Here is a 10676-nt window from a genome sequence, read left to right on the forward strand (position 1 = left end):
AGCATTCATATCATGGCTGATAAAATAAATCTTTTGTATTTGGGCACATATTAAAGAATATGTAATATAAAATGATGAGGAAGCATCGCTACCATTCATGTGCTTCATAATGTCAAGATAAAGGAACTCAGTGCAGTTTCCTTTGTGATTGATTTTCCATTTACACAGTTAATGTACAAGCAAATATAAATTCAAATCATAGCCAGGAACAAGTCTATCCTATTCAACTTTAAAGTTATAAATTTGATTTTTATTATGCCTCAAATTCATTTTGAATCAGATTTATTCTGGATTCTATAATACAAGCTACCAAGTAAGTCTTTCATGAAAAGTAACCAGATATCTTTTAGAAAAAGAATATGTGTATGTGTAGTGCATGTGTGAGCCCATGTTTGTGTGTATTTATTTTCATGTAGATGTGGGCATAAGTGTGTTTATGCATTTATATGCACATGTGTGCTCATACTTTTAGAGGCCAAGGACAACCTTAGCTTCTGAGACTTACTTTTCCTAAGGATGTTTGTTTGTTTGTTTGTTTGTTTTCTTTTTGTTGTTGGTTTGGTTTGGGTTTAGGTTCTTTCTTTTTTTTTCTTTTATTCTTCCTTTTTTTTTTTTTTTTTTTTTTTTTTTGATCTAGGGTTTCTTACCGGTTTGGAATTTGTCAGGTAAGCTAGCAGAATACATAAATCCATCTCTCTTGGCCTACCCAGGACTGGGATTTTAAGTGTTTTTTTTCTTTCTTCCTTGACTTTTTAAAAATTCAAATTTTGGAGGTTCAGTTTAGGTGTATGCAAGGACCTCTAAGATATCTTCTCAGCTTAGTATGAAATTTTATGCCAGTTAAGTTTTGTAGGTGCCTGTCTTTCTTTAAATAGTCAAAGGATTATGTGTTTTTCCAATGACTAATGAGTTTGCTAAAATAAGAAAAATAAACATACACTTAAAAAAATCTCCTTTGTCTATACACACAAAAATAAACACTCTGTTTTGGGTAAGGTCATAATGTTCATTTATCAAGAAATCAAGTAAAATAGTAAAACAAAAACACGCACATACAGGAGCAAATATATTCCAGTCAATGTTAATGCATATCCCCATACAGGCTTAGGGAAAATTCATAACCAGAGATTAAATCTACAGATTCTCAGGTCACAGTAACCCCATTAAATTAGAATGCATGCAAAGAGCAATTTCTTTATTGGTGAATGGGCTATGGGCTGTGGAGTTGGTCCAATCAAGAATAGGCTTGCCTTGCAAGCATGAGAACTGAAGTTTAATCCCCAGAATCTATGAAAAGAGCATGGCAGAGCACACCTGTCATCCCAGTACATAAGAGCCAGAGACAAGCCCACCCATGGGCTTAATGATTAGCTGACCTACCATAATTGGTGAGGTATAGTTATTGAAGGGAGATGCTCAATAAACCAGGTGGAGGCCCAGTAATGAAGTCATTTAAAGTTGACCTTTGGCTTCTATCTGCACATGCATCTGTGAACAGATGCACAGACCACACACACACACACACACACACATACAAGCTCACACAGAAGTCCACATGTTAGAGAGACTATGTAGAATCAAAAGAGCTTTCAATAGGCACGATCTTTCTTAATGCCCCGCGATACACCTAAAATTGATAAGCATTTAGAAGTCTAACCTTATGAAGGAAGGCATACAAACAATAGATTTCTGAGAAGTAATATAGCTCTCTGAGATAACACAGGGAAAGTAATTAGAACAATATTGGGCCAAGTCAATTCAATTCTAGGATTAGTGTTTGAATGTGAAATATTCCTGACTGGCTCATGGTTTGAACTCTTGTTCCTGGAAGAGGGGTAATATTTTGGAAGTTCTAAGCCTTTAGAAATTTAACATAACAGGCGGAATGGCCTACTACAAGGTTTTTAAAGGGTATATCCACTGTTTTTTCCATCCTAAGTTATTTATTTCATGTGGCCTATCTACCATGTTATACACCTGCCAGGATCAAGGAAGCTAATCTTACTGCCCAGTGTTCTCAGCCTTGATGGGCCACATTTCTATGAAAGCTGTGAACCCTACTAAACTTTTCATCCCTTTTTCAAAACATTTTACATGTAGTGGTTATTATGTATTGAATGAATATGTGCTGAAACGTGCATACTATAAACTGAAATGTAAGAGAAAGTGTTCCTTTTAAGCTCAATGGAACTATTTTTATTCATACTACAAGCATACTGACAAGTAATTAGTAGACATAGGAAAGAATGTTACAATGTTTTCTGTGAACTCAGCTTGGGTACTCAGTTCTGTTATACTCTAGGACAATTCTGTTGATGGGCTAACTGGGTATTACTTGAGTTACTCTCACAATTTCATAGTACAAAAAAGTGTAAGAAGATATCATTATTTCTTGTTCTAAACTATGTCTGGAGAAAATGAGATAGTTCATTACTTAACACATTACAGGAAAATACAATGTACTGATTACCATTAATTGTGGTATTTGCACACGATGTTTTGGAAGCATCACTTGATCTGCTGACAATAGTATTTCCTATGGTGAATTTATTCTTAATATAAGTTAATGCTCATGTGGCAACTCGGCACTTAACACCGGGAAATGCTGGATTCAAAACAGCTTTTTACTACAGTGAAAAGAAAACTTAGTTCTGAATGTTTCTAGCAAGGAATAATTCATATTTACTGATAATTTACTAGCTTGGTAATGAGTCTGCATGTATTCATTTGACACATTTTTAAGCAAGAATATCTTCAGCTAATGAAATACACAAAGTCAGAGACGAAGTTGAGATGTTCTTTGTAGAATTAGTATGAGTGAATTTTGAGTTTTTGCCTAACGATTTGCTCTTGTCTTTCAACTGGATCTATTGTGATTATCTGTATGCTAAAATGATCATGCAAAAAACGAGAAAGAACGAAAGAAAGAAAAAAAGAAAGAAAGAAAGAAAGAAAGAAAGAAAGAAAGAAAAGAAAGAAAGAAAGAATGAAGGAAGGAAAGAAAGACAAAAGAAACCCTTTGGCTAGCATGTCTAAAGACACAGAGCTTGTAAAAAATCAAATGGACATAAAGGGAACAATCTTGACCTGACATCTCCCTGTCTGGTTGACATCTCTTTTTTTGTCTAAAAAAAAAAGTGCGAATAACAAAAACAATTTCTTTTTATACTAACCACTTAGTCCACTTAGGCACTGGAATTCTAATTTTTTAAAAAAATCATTTATATTTCTTAGTGACAAGAAGTAGAAAGGTTAAAAACTAATATCAAGGTCACACCCAAAGCCAATGATACATCTTTCAATATGAGGCTGTTCTATTGGTTCACCTGTTTGTTTTGTTTTGTTTTTTTCTCTTTAAATTGGTCAGAAAATAATTATGTATAGTCAGGACCTAGAAGAACTTTTATAGACAGATTCCTTACTGTGATTTCAACTACTGAGTTCCAATGAGACAAAGGTGATTAATTCTCTTCTGTTAATCCCAGGCTTCACTGCTACAGCTCTAAAGATGAAAAGGCTCATTGCCATGTTTGGACTATTTGAACTATGGTCTCATAGAAATGAAAAGGAAATGGGAAGCAGTTCTCAGAAATCACTACTACACAAAGTTCATCCTTCCTTTTCTTCTCAGAGTGCTGAACACCCCTGATATTTTGCATTGTGCAGAATGAAATATTACAACATTTATTTGTTTTCTAATTACTCTGAAAACACTGATTACCTCATATGTTAAGGATAGGTTTTGATATATGAAACTTCCTATCCCAAAGGTTTTAGTTATCGCAAACATTCTTCATCAACAAATACTCAAGTACATTTAGATGATTAAGCATTTACTCTTCAAAAATGCAGTGAGTGATACCTTTGTCTCCTTCAGAAATAATGGTTACTCTCTGAGACTCAGGTTCAGAGAATCCTAATAGCTAGTCACATACAAATTAAAATCTGAAAAGAGAGGAAAACCCTTAGCACCTTACAAGATTAGCTGATAAGCATGTCTGATATATGCCTGTCTCACCTCCAACTCTAAAGTCTTACTTCTCATCCATACACATTCTTGACTGCTATGGAGCAACACAATCATTCAGCATCCACACCACTATTCGGTTTACTCCACAAGGACTGGCCACACAGACAGTCTACACTGAAGCTTTGGTAACACATGGATTTCACTTATATTATCTTTCAGACAATTTAGCTCAAAATATAAAATCAAGTGCGCATACAAGAGACTCAGTGGGTTATTTCCTATTTAAATAGGTTTTTATTCGACTGAAACAAAAATAATAGTGCTTATTTCTAAATATACTTTTACATTATTAAAGTCTCTTTTATACATTCAGTAAGAATTGAATATATTTTTAAGCCACAGTTATTTTAGCTATTAAATGATTTCTCTTTTCTTTCTGAGAAGGGACTATAGTCACTTTGCAATTGCTAAGATGCTAACTTAGGACAAAAGAGAATAATTTAAATACATTATTCAAACTTGAATAATAAATGATTTGGGAACTCTGTTTTGATTGATAACAGGTCATTATCCAGACTGAGAGATAAGGAAGAAAATTAGGCAATCACACAATGTTCTTGGCTTTCCTGTGTGGACTATCTCTCATCACACTGAGAGTGTTTACAGCTCTCTGATTTGATCATAGAAGTTCTGACCAAGTTGATAGTAGTGCTTCTGTCTCCAGAGATATAATAGTAGTTCTGATCTTTTTGGCCGCCAAATTTTGTTATCCAAAAAAATTTCTATTCTTCCTCAATGACTTTGTGATCCATTATGCATCATAGTAACTTGGCAGATGCTTTCTACATGAACTCAAGAAGCTATGTTTAATTATGTTCTACTAGAAAGCTAGGGTATTTCATGCTGGCATAATAATAACTCAATTCATATGTCTCCTTTGGGGAGGCCATTCCTAAACAAAATGTCATGTTAGCTATCCTACTACAATGACACCAGACCACCTTTAACTGAAATTCTCATTATTTGAACCACAAAAGCTTGAGATTGTAAAGCTGAGTCATTGTCTCCTAAAACTACCATGGTGAGGCACACATGGAGGAAATAGAAAGGAGTTAGAAGGTTCATGGGAAAAATGCAAGAGGGGAACTGTTCTTAGGTAAGAGACAGGGCAAGTAAGGAGTCCAATCATTAGGCTGGCCAGTGTAATAGAAAGGGGGAAATACTCAATTCTTCTGTAGTTCAATGCAAATATCAGTTATTAATCTTCACCCATTAGGCTTATAACTCCCATATTTTTAATTAAAACAGAAACCAAGAGTGCTTTGTACTTTGAATTTTGATCTTGCTATATTTACTTTGAATTTTGACCTTGGTATATTTACTACTGTTTTGTATTTAAAGTGTTTCTATTATTTCAGAAACCAATGAACATCTAATAAGGGTAATAAACAGCGATACAATAACCAATAGTGGAGAGTTTTTCATTGTTTTTCTTGTTATGTTCAGGATAGACACAATGCTGAGATATTTCTTGACATAGCAGATGTAAGAGAATGTTAGCTATCTCTTTTAACATAATTACCTTACTTTGTAAAATTCTTAGTGAGAGGAGTGTGTGTGAAAACACTGCTCACAACTAAATCTTTAGTGCTACAGTATAATTTCAACTGCTATTTATTTACCTAAATTGTGAGTATTTTAATGACAATTATGCCATCATGACTATGAAAAGTGCTAATCATGGCATGGTGTCCGAAAGACACTGGAATTTCAAAGTGTTTACTAATACATTGACAGTATTCATAAAGCTTTAAATTGTTAATTTGACTCACCTTAATTTTTGAAATGATAGAATAATCACATCAATTTCCTCTTCCCTTTGCTTTCTCCAGTGATTACAGTCACGCATCCCTCCTTCTCTCTCTCTCATTCACTGCCTCTTTTTCATTAATTTTTGTTACATACATACACACACTCACACACATGTGTTCACTACAGTCCTTGGCCTAGGATTGAGCCCCTTTTAGTATTCTCAGCGGTGTCCACTGCTGTTGTTATTGTTCGGGTCATATGCCATGTTGATACTTTATGTAGGTAGCTTCTTTGAGATATTTAGGAGACACCAACTCATAGAACACTTCATATTCTTCTGCCTCTTAAACATTTCCCCCTCTCTACTCAAGTGGACTCTGAGACTTAGGTCTCAGGAATTCTATTTGGATGTTTCAGTTGATATCACATGATCTTTTATTCTATATGTTTGATTAGATATACTTTTCTATAGTTGTCTCCATTAGTTGGAAAGATACATATCTTTAATGGGAATTGAGAACTATTCTTAAATGTAGATTTAAGCATTAAGAATGTAGCTATGAGAAGCTTTCAGGGTACCAGAAAACACCACATGTCTTAGTCACTATTTTATGGCTGTGAAGAGACATGATGCCCAAGGAAACTCTTATAAGAGAAAGCATTTAACTGGGGCTTGTTACACTTTCAGAGTGTCAGTTCATTATCATTAAGGTAATAGGCATTGTGACAGGCATGGTGCTGGAGACATCCTGGCCCATGGGGGAAAAAAATAAAATGCCACTGTGCCTGGTTTGGGTTTTTGAAGGCTTTTTCCTGGAACTCATCATTCAACAAAGTCAGAGTACTAAAAAGGCCACCACTCTTAATTATTCTAATCCTTTCAAATTGTGCCACTCCCACTGACCAAGCATTCAAATATATGAGACTAAGTGGGGGGTTGTTCTTATTCAAAGCATCACAGTAGGCTAGTTTTAGCTTTTAACAACCATGATCAGCTAAGAGAATTACTATTTCTAATCTTGAATTTTTTTTTTTTGCATTTGTATATTGTTTTTTGGGGGGTTGGGGATTTTTTTAATTTCTTTTTGTTTATTGTTTTGTTTTTGAATTTTTTGAATGCAAGATGTTTTTGTTTACAGGTCAATTGGCTCTGGTTGGAGCTTTTTTTTTTCTTCATGCAGTGAATAAGAATGTTTAGTCAATTATATGCATGGTAACCTTGAATGTGCCTCACTGTGGGGTTGCTCATCTCACCTTTGCTTTATTCCTATTACTGCTCCATGTTGCATGGTACAGACCATATTGCTTCTTCTAAATTCCTTCTGAAAGTTTTCTTTGTTTCCAGTGGCTAAGCAAGGTCCTTTGCAGGAGGTTAATTTAGCCAGTTACTCTAGTTTGTTTGAGGTTGACATCTTTAATCTATCCAGCCCTCCCCTCATTCTTTCTAGGGTACAGTTTTTACTGAACTTGCTAACCATTCTGATTCAGGAATTTAGGGAAAAGCTAATATCCGCTATATATGTGTACAAATGCACAGATTTTTTTTCTGGAAAATAATATGTAAATATAATATTAAAGGATTAGTTTTTCATTTGTACTATGCAATTTTTTAAACTTGTCAACATTCATTCATGAAATGAATCCTTAACCCCAGAAAGCTCTGAACACCCCAGAAACAACTCACAGACTGTGTGAAGTTCAAGAAAAGAAAAGAAAAGAAAAGAAAAGAAAAGAAAAAAGCATTATGCTCAATCCTTACACTCCAAGAAATCTTTGACTAATTCCAGGTTACATCCTGTTTTACATGTACTTTATCCTCATTGTAACTAGTAAGACCTTAATGCATACTATCAAACCTTTGGGGGAAAAAAAGCCAAGCACTGACAAAAATGTATTCATATACTTTTATGCTAAAACGCTTAAAATTTGTTCATTTATCTTTATTTTTTAAAATAAAGTTGTTCAAAAAAAAAAAAAATGAAATGAATCTAAATGCAGGTCTATGTCTGTTACAAAGATGCAATCCCGAATTATTACTAGCTTTGTTCTTTTTTCTGATTTTTTTGTATTGGATAGTTTATGTATTTACATTTCAAATGTTATCTCCTTTCCCCCCTTTCCCCTTCCCTTCCCCTTTCGCTTGCTTCATGAAGCTTTTCCCACTCCAAAACACCCACTCCTACCTCATCACCCTGGCATTTCACTACACTGGGGAAAAGAGCCTTCTCAGTACCAAAGGCTTCTCCTATTGATGCCAGACAAGGCCATCCTCTGCTACATATGCAGCTGGAGCCATGGGTCTCTCTATATATACTCACTGGTTGGTGTTTTACTCCCTGGGAACTCTGGGATAATAGTTTCTCATTCCATCCATTTGTCTAAAAATTTCATGAAGTCGCTGTTTTTAATAGTTGAGTAGTACTCCATTGTGTAAATGTACAACATATTTTGTATCTATACCTCTGTTGAAGGACATCTGGGTTCTTTCTAGCTTCTGGCTATTATAGATAAGGCTGCTGTGAACATAGTAAAGCATATGTCCTTGTTATATGTTGGAGCATCTTTTTAGTATATGCCAAAGAGTGGTAAAGCTGGGTCCTCAGGTAGTACTTTGTCTAAGTTACTGAGGAACCTCCAGAATAATTCCAGAGTGGTTGTACCAGCTTGCAATCCCACCAACAATGGAGGAGTGTTCCTTTCTCCATATCCTCACTAGCATCTGCTGTCTCCTGAGTTTTTGATCTTGGCCATTCTGACTACTATGAGGTTGAATCTTTGTATTTTTTGGAAATTTTATGCACATATTATTTTGAATAGAAAACTGTATGAACTCAGAATAGTTGGAGAAATATTTTAGGGAATTGATAAAAAAAAAAAAAGTCAAAACATTGAGTCCTAACTTTAAAAAGTTTGAGTCAAATGAAACTGTTGGGATTCTGTAAACCCCACCCCTCAGTTACCTAGCAACAGCCAGGTATACCCCACCCCTCAATTACCCAGCAGTAGCCAGGTATGCTCCGCCCCAGTGACCTGACACTATAAAAGGAGCTGCTTGACCCCTCCTCTCTCTCTTGCTCTTGTGCTCTTGCAGCCTTGCTCTCCTACCCCTACCCCTCCTCTTCCCTTTCCTTCCCCACCTCTCTCCCCACATGCTCATGGCCGGCCTCTACTCTTCTACTCTCTCTCTCTCTCTCTCTCTCTCTCTCTCTCTCTCTCTCTCTCTGCCTCTACCACCTTCTTAACTCTCCCATGACCTGAATAAACTCTATTCTGTACTATACCGTTGTGTGGCTGGTCTCTCAGGGGGAAAGGATTCTCAACATGGACCCCCCCAGAGGCATCCCCCTTGCTCTCACTCCTTGCCTCACCTCCATGGGCCATATGCCCCCCCCACTCTCTTCATCCTTCCCCTAACATTGGTGCCATGACTCTGATCATCATCTTTTCACAACATTGGTGCCCCGTGACTTTCCTTTCAGTGACTTTTCCTTTCATTGGTGCCCCGTCATCTTTTCCTTGCAGAAACAACAAATAAAATGTTAAAGAAATCTATCTACTCATTAACATGTTGCAATCCTTATTATGGTTTTTGTATAGATATCTAGATAAATATGAGATTCCTTTGTTGGAGATTGAATCAACGCTGCTATGTATTCAAATAATAAGTACTGACCTTCAAGATCTGGTTGTCCCAGTGAAGAGATTCTCACATGAACCAAGTGATGTGTTTGCCTGTGATTAGGCAGCTGTGGGAAAAGGTAGAATATGAGGATAGAAATGAAGCAGCACAGGAAAGACCAGAGGGAGAGGGAGACAGGGAGGAGGGGTGATGGAGAGGGGAAGGGGGAGGAGAGGGAGAGAAAGGGAGGAAGATGAGGCCAAGAGAGGAGATGACATATTCTGGAAGGGTCCTTGTGGAGCCTACGAAGTGATTGCAGCAAGCTTAAAGAGATGTGTGGAACTAGATCTTGAGATTGTCAGGTTGAAAAGAGAGGTAAGGTATACTAGAATCTCATGAATAGGGATTTAATTCTTGAGAATGATCTTACAATACTGGACAATCATAGATTGTACTACAAGTCTCTTCTGCAGAAGAAAGTCACTAGCAAATGATCAAAAACTCTTGAACCTCCTCTCCTCCACACTTTTACTAGTAGATAATTTGCTCCTAGGAGAAGAAAGGATCCTTTACTTTCTCCTGAACTTAGTGACATAAAGATTCTTGAATTGTATAGAACACTCAAAACTCCTTTATGCATTCTTATCAGCTCTTATATTTCACCTTATGTGTGCCTGTTGCATCCCCTGGAGCTGTAAAGGAACTTACTGGTGATTGTGAGCCAGCATGAAGGTGCAAAAATTTAGTCTGGATCCTCTGCAAGAGCAACAACTGCTCCTAACAACTGAGCCATCTCTCCAGCCCCAAGAATTAAATTAAAACAAAATTTTGCAGATACCAGTTTTAGGGTGCTTCTGCTGAGTCCACCAGAAATTGAGCATTATTTTCTTTCAATGTGATAAGCCAGTTTGTACCCTGACTTCCTTTGAGGATTTTTAGTTTGGAAGCTGAATGTGCAAAAATGTACATTCTTCCTTTGAGCAGCAACCACTCTGTGGTTTGCTCTTTTGAATTTCCTTCACTTCTGACTAAGCACTGTATCAATTTCCTCCTCTTCCAACAAGGCCATTTCCTCTCCTCTGGCTCAGTTACTGTCTGTGTGATCAGGTAACCTAAGATAGAATGTTTAGCACATGCATTCTCCAAGCCCAAAGTGATTTATATGTACATTTGTGAAAGAGGAGATCAACGGACAGGCAGCAAGTAGAACCTCCTGGGAGTTCTAGCCAATGGAATCTGACAAGGAGACAATGGAACAAAAATTAATGTAGAAAT

Source organism: Micromys minutus (genome assembly GCF_963924665.1).
Source record: "Micromys minutus genome assembly, chromosome: 6".
NCBI lineage: Eukaryota > Metazoa > Chordata > Mammalia > Rodentia > Muridae > Micromys > Micromys minutus.